An 11163-nucleotide genomic window follows, 5' to 3' on the forward strand; every position below is an offset into this window, starting at 1 on the left:
TGGCCGAAAATAGCTCCAGCCGAGCGGATCGGAACTTTATAAGCACCGCGGATGAGATCGCGGAGCCTTATTCGACTTCCAGTGGCTGACTCACTCACGCACGACGCCCGGCACCAACGGGAAGCCGTGCGCACGCGCCAGGTGGCCGAAAATAGCTCCAGCCGAGCGGATTGGCACTTTATAAGCACCGCGGATGAGATCGCGGAGCCTCATTCGACTTCCGGCGGCCGGTGCACTCACGCACACCACCCCGGGACCACCGGGAGGCCGTGTGCTCGCGCCGGGTGGCCGAAAATAGCGCCAGTCGAGCGGATCGGCACTTTATAAGCAACGCAGATGAGATCGCGGAGCCTCATTCGACTTCCAGCGGCCGGCGAACTCATGCACGACGCCCGGGACCACCGGGAAAACGTGCGCACGCGCCAGGTGGCCGAAAATAGCTCCAGCCGAGCGGAACGGAACTTTATAAGCACCGCGGATGAGATCGCGGAGCCTTATTCGACTTCCAGCAGCTGGCGCACTCACACACGCCGCCCGGCACCAACGGGAAGCCGTGCGCACGCGCCAGGTGGCCGAAAATAGCTCCAGCCGAGCGGATCAGCACTTTATAAGCACCGCGGATGAGATCGCGGAACCTTATTCGACTTCCAGCAGCCGGCGCACTCACGCACGCCGCCCGGGACCACCGGGAGGCCGTGCACTCGCGCCGGGTGGCCGAAAATAGCTCCAGCCGAGCGGATCGGCACTTTATAAGCACCGCGGATTAGATCGCGGAGCCTCATTCGACTTCCGGCGGCCGGCGCACTCACGCGCGCCGCCCGGTACCACCAGGAGGCCGTGCGCACGCGCCAGGTGGTCGAAAATAGCTCTAGCCGAGCGGATCGGCACTGTATAAGCACCGCGGATGAGATCGCGGAGCCTCATTCGAATTCCGGCGGCCGGCGCACTCACGCACGCCGCCCGGGACCACCGGGAGGCCGCGCGCACGCGCCAGGTGGCCGAAAATAGCTCCAGCCGAGCGGATCGGAACTTTATAAGCACCGCGGATGAGATCGCGGAGCCTTATTCGACTTCCAGTGGCTGACTCACTCACGCACGACGCCCGGCACCAACGGGAAGCCGTGCGCACGCGCCAGGTGGCCGAAAATAGCTCCAGCCGAGCGGATTGGCACTTTATAAGCACCGCGGATGAGATCGCGGAGCCTCATTCGACTTCCGGCGGCCGGTGCACTCACGCACACCACCCCGGGACCACCGGGAGGCCGTGTGCTCGCGCCGGGTGGCCGAAAATAGCGCCAATCGAGCGGATCGGCACTTTATAAGCACCGCAGATGAGATCGCGGAGCCTCATTCGACTTCCAGCGGCCGGCGAACTCATGCACGACGCCCGGGACCACCGGGAGGCCGTGCGCACGCGCCAGGTGGTCGAAAATAGCTCTAACCGAGCGGATCGGCACTTTATAAGCACTGCAGAGGAGATCGCGGAGCTTTATTCGACATCCGGCGGCCGGCGCACTCACGCGCGCCGCCCGGCACCACCGGGAGAACGTGCGCACGCGCCAGGTGGCCGAAAATAGCTCCAGCCGAGCGGATCGGAACTTTATAAGCACCGCGGATGAGATCGCGGAGCCTTATTCGACTTCCAGCAGCTGGCGCACTCACGCACGCCGCCCGGCACCAACGGGAAGCCGTGTGCACGCGCCAGGTGGCCGAAAATAGCTCCAGCCGAGCGGATCGGCACTTTATAAGCACCGTGGATGAGATCGCAGTGCCTCATTCGACTTATGGCGACCGGTGCTCTCACGCACGCCATCCAGGACCACCCGGAGGCCTTGCACACGCGCCAGGTGGCCGAAAATAGCTCCAGCTGAGCGGATCGGCACTGTATAAGCACCGCGGATAAGATCGCGGAGCCTTATTCGACTTCTGGCGGCCGGCGCACCCACGCGCGCCACCCGGGACCACCGGGAGGCTGTGCGAACGCGCCAGGTGGCCGAAAATAGCTCCAGCCGAGCGGATCGGCACTTTATAAGCACTGCGGATGAGATCGCGGAGCCTCATTTGACTTACGGCGGCCGGCGTACTCACGCAGGCCGCCAGGGACCACCGGGAGACCGTGCACACGCGCCAGGTGGCCGAAAATAGCTTCAGCCGAGCGGATCGGCACTTTAATAGCACCGCGGATGAGATCACGAAGCCTTCTTCGACTTCCTGCGGCCGGTGCATTCACGCACGCCGCCCGGCACCACCGGGAGGCCGTGTACACGCGCCATGTGGCCGAAGATAGCTCCAGCCCAGCAGATCGGCACTTTATAAGCACCGCGGATGAGATTGCGGAGCCTTATTCGACTTCCTGCAGCCGGTGCACTCACAGACGCCACCCAGGACAACCGGGAGACGGTGCGCTCGCGCCGGGTGGCTGAAAATAGCTGCAACCGAGCGGATCGGCACTTTATAAGCACCGCGGATGAGATCGCGGAGCCTCATTCGACATCCGGGGGCCGGCGCACTCACGCACGCCGCCCGTCCAGGCAAACCGGGAGCCCTTGCACACGCGCCAGATAGCCGAAAATAGCTCCAGCCGAGCGGATTGGCACTATATAAGCACCGCAAAACGAAAATATGTAGATGAACACAGGACGTTTTTATCAGAGTGGGAAAGTTTCTAATTTTTTTTAACGTGATGGCAAACCATTCTACCTGATATGTCAGACCTCAGCGCATTTCAAAGATTCAAATCTTCAGCGCCATGCACTTCAGCTCACTCCATTGATCAGGCGTCGAACCTGCAACATCATGCTTAAGAGGTGGACATGCTAACCAGCGCGCCATTATGTCAACGCATAATAACTAAGTCTGCTGATCAAAACAGTGGTTACTATATGACGTCGCTATGTCGTGGTCACGTGACGCAGACAAGACGTCAATGGGCGGAACTTCCGCCGAAATTCAAATCCGTGGGCAGAGTTAACTTGTTTAAAAGGGAGTGGGCAGAAGAAATATTTAATTTATTTAAATCTATTTTGAGTGCACACCATTATGTCAGTGCATAAAAACTGTAAATCTACTAAACAAAACAGCGGTTGCTATATGACATCTGTCATGTTGTGGTCACGTGACAGACTTGACGTCGTTGGGCGGAACTTCCGCCGGAATTCAAATCCGCGAGGTGAGTTAACTTGTTTAAAAGGGAGTGGGCAGAAGAATTATTTAATTTATTTAAATCTGTTTGGGGTGTGCGCCATTATGTCAATGCATAACAACTGTAAGTCTACTAAACCAAACAGCGGTTGCTATATGACGTCTGCCTGGTCGTGGTCACGTGACGCGGACGTGACGTCGACGCCTACTTTACATCCCACCGATCACAGGACCCCTCGGCTGCATAACCGCGCCCCCTTCGCAACCAATCGGATTTCATTCTCATTGCCGCACCCACTGTCTGATGCGTCAGCGAATCATGAAGCAGTATTTAACAAGCAAATTGAACACCCCCCCAAAAAAACAAAAGAACAAACAGTTACAAACTTTATGCAGAAGTGAGAGAAAATTGACACAGTATAGCCCAAGGGCAGGTCTCGAACACTTGTTCCATCGTACAAGAGGTACTAACGTTACCACTCGACCAAAGACTCGTGACTATGGCAGTGACAGAAGAGCAACGCACGCTCACCTCAAAAGTGCCTTCAAAAACTAAAACCTAAGTACCACTTTGCCCGCCTCCTACCTCAGCCCAAATTCAGTCTGACCAATCAGAGCGCAGCTGAACTTGGCCTCGCAACAGGAAGTAGGAAAACGGCGATTTTGGGAAACAAGACACGGCGGATGGTAACACGACAACTAACAAGAGAAATATTTTTATTTTCTGCTTGCAACTGGACCGTCCAGAGCGTACACGGTAAGTAACACTCATTGTGTTTAAGGAGATTTACATTTGTGTAGTTTGACTAAAGTTGTCGATGTCGCTAGCGTTCACTGTAATAGCAACGTGTAGCTGAGGCGCTAACCCTAGCAGAAGTGTAGCCGCGTTGCGTTGTACTTGGGAATATTGGTCGAGGTGAAATGTTAATGCTTAATTTCATTCCTTTAGGTTCCACGGTGTTTGTTGGCTGTAAATTTTCCACTGTAGATTGAGTGTGGGCACTCTCAAATTAACATGTGATTATACTGCCTAATCTGTTACAGAGTATGTTGTTGCCAAGTAATGTAGAATAGATCCAAAGTAGTAATCCAGAATAGTTTTGAAAAGGCCATTAGAATAATAAACAAATCTAAATAAGCCACTCCTTCTCCAACAAGTAAACTCTGCCCATTTTGCGCAGTAGATGTTCTGTTAATATCTAGTATTTATACAAAGTCATAATTTAAATTGCTTTCAACATTCATTCATCGGTTCAACCAACGTTACTCGAACTTATTACCAACGTCTATCGATTTAACTAAGCGTTTAATTCTTCCTATCAGGTCTCAAGTCAAGATTTGGCAAAATAAAATTTCAGCAAATCCAATTTTGCCAGGGAACAAAAATACATTAAATAAACTAAATAAGTCTTCTTCCCATTAAATAAATCAGAAAAGTCTGTCTTGTAACCTTTGCTGGATTCTGTCCACAATTTAGGGAGCGCGTTATCTGCGCCTCACGGCAAAAGCCATTGCCAATCACCTGTTATCCAATTTACTCACCGCGTGTTCGTTTGATTTCTTCAGATTTAGGAAAATGCTAAGACACTGAAGCACAAATTAGACTTAGACAATTTGGTTGAGTTCAGTCACAATTCTTGTTCAGACAGCTCTGTTTTCAGGAAAGTACAATACAGTGCTGGGCCCTTCAAGAGCGGAAAGGCTCCATTCAGAAAAGGCAACGTCCAAGGTTTTTTGATCAGCTTATATTAAGTTGCGCATTGTGGGCCGAGATTGATGGGTGATGAGTCTTTGGGGTGGGGCAAGTTCGCCATGGGAGTGGGTGCTGGTTATGGGCGATTCGGTGTGTGTGGGGGCTGTTGTCTTCCATCCCGTCTTCCGGCCTTGGCGATCATCTTTGGCCGAGTCCTTGGCTGGCTCCCTCTGGCACCTGCTGGTTTTATCTCCACGTGACCTTCCTGTGAACATTATTCTCCAATCTTGGACATACACTGTCGTACCTCATTCTTTTAATTTTGTCATTTTGTACGAAATTATGTTAGCTTTTGGCTGTGACATCATTAATCTATTGCTGTTCTTTTGATACATCATGTCTTTGCTTATTCTTAGTTTAATCATGCTTCCAACCGTATCTTTTCTTAGTTAGGCAAACTATTTCCCTCTGTGCAGAGCGTTCAGTAGTAATCAAAAACTGGCGTCAAGCATTAGTCAAAACATAAGATACAATCAAGTACTGAACGGTCAAGACAACTCTGGCCGTGTCCATGATTCAGAGAAAAAACATCAGGCATGCATTACACAGTTCCTTAAGGGTCATTAAGCTATTTAGGCAATATATCAAAAGTCATTTGTTATTTCAAAGTGGTCAGAAATATATATCAGATCATAAAACCTTTCTCATCACCACTTATCAAAAGTGTCTAGTTATGTCATCTTTATTGATTTGGTGTGCAGGTATAATTATATGCTTAAAATGTTTCTTTTATTTATTTAATATGTGAATATACTTGTCTGCTTATGTACTTTATTCAATGAGGTTTGAGCATATCTGTTTTTGTAGCTAGGCAGGACTTTTTGTATTTTGACCCCATTTCCTGCACTAGTCCTCTTCAAACAAGTAACGTCTGCCCATTTCGTGCCGTAGATTTTGTGTCTATGCCTCGTATTTATACAAAATCATAATTTAAACGACTTCATTCCTTCATTCACTTTGGAAATTTGGAATTGCAGCAAATTGAATTTTGCCAGGGAACAAAACTAGATCAGTTAAACTAAATAAGTCTTCTTCCCATTAAATAAATTAAAAAAGTCTGTCTTGTAACCAGTCCTTTTCAAACAAGTAAAGTCTGCCCATTTTGTGCCGTAGATTTTGTGTTTATGCCTAGTATTTATACAAAATCATAATTTAAAGGACTTCATTCCTTCATTCACTTTGGAAATTTGGAATTGCAGCACATCAAATTTTGCCTGGGAAGAAAAGTAGATTAAATAAATTTAATAAGTCTTACTACTTCCCATTAAATAAATTAAATACGTCTTACTTGTTCCCACTCCTTTTCAAAAAAGTAGTTTAAAACGAGGGCCCTTCATTCAACCTTTAACCCTATTTATTCACCTAAAATTTGGAATTGCATCACATCCAATTTTGCCTGGGAACAACAGATTAAATAAATCTTAGTCTTAAATAAGCCACTCCTTCTCAAACAAGTAAAGTCTGCCCATTTTGCGCGGTAGCTGTTCTGTTAATATCTAGTATTTATACAAAGTCATAATTTAAATTGCTTTCAACATTCATTCATCGATTCAACCAACGTTACTCGCTCTTATTACCAACGTCTATCGATTTAGCTAAGCATTTAATACTTCCTATCAGGTCTCAAGTCAAGATTTGGCAAAATACAATTTCAGCAAGTCCAATTTTGCCAGGGAACAAAAATAGATCAAATAAACTAAATAAGTCTTCTTCCCATTAAATAAATCAGAAAAGTCTGTCTTGTAACCAGTCCTCTTCAAACAAGTAAAGTCTGCCCATTGTGTGCCGTAGATTTTGTGTCTATGTCTCGTATTTATACAAAATCATAATTAAACGACTTCATTCCTTCATTCACTTTGGAAATTTGGAATTGCAGCAAATCGAATTTTGCCCGTGAACAAAACTAGATCAATTAAACTAAATAAGTCTTCTTCCCATTAAATAAATTAAAAAAGTCTGTCTTGTAACCAGTCCTTTTCAAACAAGTAAAGTCTGCCCATTTTGTGCCGTAGATTTTGTGTTTATGCCTAGTATTTATACAAAATCATAATTTATAGGACTTCATTCCTTCATTCACTTTGGAAATTTGGAATTGCAGCACATCAAATTTTGCCTGGGAAGAAAAGTAGATTAAATAAATTTAATAAGTCTTACTTCTTCCCATTAAATAAATTAAATATGTCTTACTTGTTCCCACTCCTTTTCAAAAAAGTAGTTTAAAACGTGGGCCCTTCACTGAACCTTTAACCCTATTTATTCACCTGAAATTTGGAATTGTATCACATCCAATTATGCCTGGGAACAAACAGATTAAATAAATCTTAGCCTTAAATAAGCCACTCCTTCTCAAACAAGTAAACTCTGCCCATTTTGCGCAGTAGATGTTCTGTTAATATCTAGTATTTATACAAAGTCATAATTTAAATTGCTTTCAACATTCATTCATCGGTTCAACCAACGTTACTCGCTCTTATTACCAACGTCTATCGATTTAACTAAGCGTTTAATACTTCCTATCAGGTCTCAAGTCAAGATTTGGCAAAATACAATTTCAGCAAATCCAATTTTACCAGGGAACAAAAATAGATTAAATAAACTAAATAAGTCTATTTCCCATTAAATAAATCAGAAAAGTCTGTCTTGTAACCAGTCCTCTTCAAACAAGTAAAGTCTGCCCATTTTGTGCCGTAGATTTTGTGTCTATGCCTCGTATTTATACAAAATCACAATTTAAACGACTTCATTCCTTCATTCACTTTGGAAATTTGGAATGGCAGCAAATCGAATTTTGCCAGGGAACAAAACTAGATCAATTAAACTAAATAAGTCTTCTTCCCATTAAATAAATTAAAAAAGTCTGTCTTGTAACCAGTCCTTTTCAAACAAGTAAAGTCTGCCCATTTTGTGCCGTAGATTTTGTGTCTATGCCTTGTATTTATACAAAATCATAATTTAAACGACTTCATTCCTTCATTCACTTTGGAAATTTGGAATTGCAGCAAATCGAATTTTGCCAGGGAACAAAAATAGATCAATTAAACTAAATAAGTCTTCTTCCCATTAAATAAATTAAAAAAGTCTGTCTTGTAACCAGTCCTTTTCAAACAAGTAAAGTCTGCCCATTATGTGCCGTAGATTTTGTGTTTATGCCTAGTATTTATACAAAATCACAATTTAAAGGACTTCATTCCTTCATTCACTTTGGAAATTTGGAATTGCAGCACATCAAATTTTGCCTGGGAAGAAAAGTAGATTAAATAAATTTAATAAGTCTTACTACTTCCCATTAAATAAATTAAATACGTCTTACTTGTTCCCACTCCTTATCAAAAAAGTAGTTTAAAACGAGGACCCTTCACACAACCTTTGACCCTATTTATTCACCTTCTAGGCTAAGTGTTAAAGGCTAAGTGTTAAAGGCTAAGTGTTAGAGGCTAAGTGCCAGAGGCTAGGCGCCAGAGGCTAGTTTTTGTGGGCTGAAGTTTTAGTGGGGTTAGTGTGAATACAATCCAAAAGAATACAACAGAATGCAATACAATAGAATACAATACATAGAATAAATTCAATAGCTCTTACTACTTCCCATTAAATAAATTAAATACTTCTTACTTATTCCCACTCCTTTTCAAAAAAGTAGTTTAAAACGAAGGCCCTTCACTCAACCTTTAACCTCAAACCCGCACATCACATTGTCTTGTATCTGTGAATGTTGGTTGTAGCCAAATGATAGTTTTCTTTCATTCGTTTAGGTTCCACGGTGTTTGTTGGCTATATGTTTTCCACTGTCAGAAGGATGAAAATACAAAGTACAACGCTTGGACGTGGGCGAAGACGTCACTGGTGAGTCCTTCCTTCCTATTTATTCACCTTCTAAGTGCTAGAGGCTAAGTGTTAGAGGCAACACAATACGAACAACACAACACAATACGAACAACTCAACACAATACGAACAACACAATATGAACAACACAACGCAATACGAACAACACAACACAACACAATACGAACAACACAACACAATACGAACAAGACAACACAATACGAACAACACAACACATTAAGAACAACACAACACAATACGAACAACACAACGATACCGGACTGAAAAACACGATACCGCACTGAACAACACGATACCGCACTGAACAACACCATGCCGCACTGAACAAAACCATGCCGCACTGAACAACACCATCCCGCACTGAACAACACCATGCCGCACTGAAGTCAAGTCAAGTCAAGTCAAGTCAAGTTTATTTGTATAGCCCTAAATAACAAACAGTCTCAAAGGGCTTCACATAGCCAAAATTGACAATTATTCTCAAAGCATCCCCTGATCTTAAACTCCCAAAAGGGCAAGGAAAAACTCAAAAAAAACCCTGCCAGGGGAAAATGAGAAACCTTGAGAAGGGACCACAGATGGAAGGATCCCCCTTTCAGGATCACCAGGTTGTAATGGATGCAGAGAGGGCACAAGTAATATATAATATGAAAATCAATGAAGAAATGGATGTCGGAGGTGCCCTCGATTGTCCTGGCAGTGTCCTCAAGGGGGTTGAGCTGCAGTTTCTTGAATCATCTTGAATTGGTCCCCGAGAATCCAGCTAGCCGCTATCAGCGTTTGAGCCACCAGGGAGGGGGTGGGCAGAGAGAACAAAACAAACTCCGGCCAAATCGGCCACTACAAGTTAGTTAAAGGCCATCTCATAGAAATGTGTCTTTAAACGTGTCTTAAATGTTTCTACTGAGGTAGTAGTTCTAATATCCATTGGTAGGGCATTCCAAAGCTCTGGAGCCCGAATAGAGAATGCTCTAGACCCTGCAGACATTTTCTTGGCCCTCAGTGTAACTAAAAGACTAGCGTTTTGCGAACGAGTGTTACGAGACGGAACATAAGGAATGACTAGGTCGACAAGATATGAAGGCGCTAAGCCATGCAGTGATTTATAGGTTAGTAGAAGAACCTTGAAGTCACATCTTAAATGGACCGGGAGCCAATGTAATTTGGCTAATATTGGGGTAATGTGATAAAATTTTCTTGACCGTGAGAGCAGCCTCGCAGCGGCATTTTGCACTAACTGTAGACTTTTGATACTGGACTTAGGAAGACCAGAGAATAATACATTACAGTAGTCCAGGCGCGACGTGACGAACGCATGTATAATGGTTTCCGCATCCCCGGTCGAGAGGATAGGATGAATCTTAGCAATATTACGAAGGTGAAAAAACGCAATCCTGGTTATATTCTTAATGTGTTTTTGAAAGGAGAGCGTTTGGTCAAATATTACCCCGAGATTAGTTACCCTATCACTCTGAGTGATAGTACGGTTATCTATAGTTATAGTGGTTTCCTTAAATAAGTGTTGATAACGAGTAGGACCAATTATCAACATCTCAGTTTTATCTGGGTTAAGACGAAGGAAGTTGAGAGACATCCATTGCTTGATCTCCGCAAGGCACGCCTCGAGATTACAACAGTCCCGCGGATCTGTCATCGATAACGGCATATATAATTGGGTGTCATCCGCGTAGCATTGAAAACTAATATTATATTTACGTATTATGTCCCCAAGCGGAATCATATAAATATTAAATAAAATTGGCCCGAGTACCGATCCCTGTGTGACACCACACGTAACATTATAGAGCTCAGAGGACGTATTGCCATGGACCACTCGGTGCGTCCTGTCTGATAGATAGAAATTGAACCAGTTGAGTGCTGGCCCTGAGACACCAACACAACTTTTAAGACGCCCTAATAAAATATTGAAGTCTACAGATCTACTAAGATCGAGTAGTAACAATACAGACGACGTATTGGAATCCATAGCTATGAGGAGATCATTAGTCACTTTAGCAAGTACTGTCTCTGTGGAATGATTAGCTCTAAAACCAGACTGAAAAAAGTCATATCGATTATTAGCGACCATGTAATCAATAAGCTGCTGCGCTACTACTTTTTCAAGAAGTTTTGCTATGAATGGGAGGTTTGAAACTGGCCTATAATTATTGAGACAGTCCGGGTCAAGATTTGCTCGCTTAAGTAGCGGTTTAATAATAGCGGTTTTAAAGGCTGTTGGCACTATCCCAGAGGAAACAGACAGATTGATTATATTTAAGACGGACGGTCCTAAAATTGGAACTAATTCTTTAAGTAGTTTGGGTGGAAGCGGGTCGAGTAAACATGTTGTTTGTTTAGCCGCACTAACCAATTTTGTAAGCATTTCAAGGGACACGGTTTTAAAATTTGAGAGGGTTATTGCATGATC

General features: G+C 44.6%; 1 protein-coding gene across 1 annotated transcript in view; it reads left to right on the forward strand.

The window, feature by feature from the left end:
* tmem176 (transmembrane protein 176) overlaps nt 1–11163 on the forward strand; it is a 276282-nt gene that overhangs the window by 245081 nt on the left and 20038 nt on the right. Inside the window, exon 3 of the mRNA XM_068650703.1 lies at nt 8644–8734. The gene's annotated coding sequence lies outside the window, so the exon portion shown is untranslated. The remainder of the gene's footprint in view (nt 1–8643; nt 8735–11163) is intronic.

Source organism: Syngnathus scovelli, chromosome 5 (assembly GCF_024217435.2).
Source record: "Syngnathus scovelli strain Florida chromosome 5, RoL_Ssco_1.2, whole genome shotgun sequence".
NCBI classification, from domain to species: Eukaryota; Metazoa; Chordata; class Actinopteri; order Syngnathiformes; family Syngnathidae; genus Syngnathus; species Syngnathus scovelli.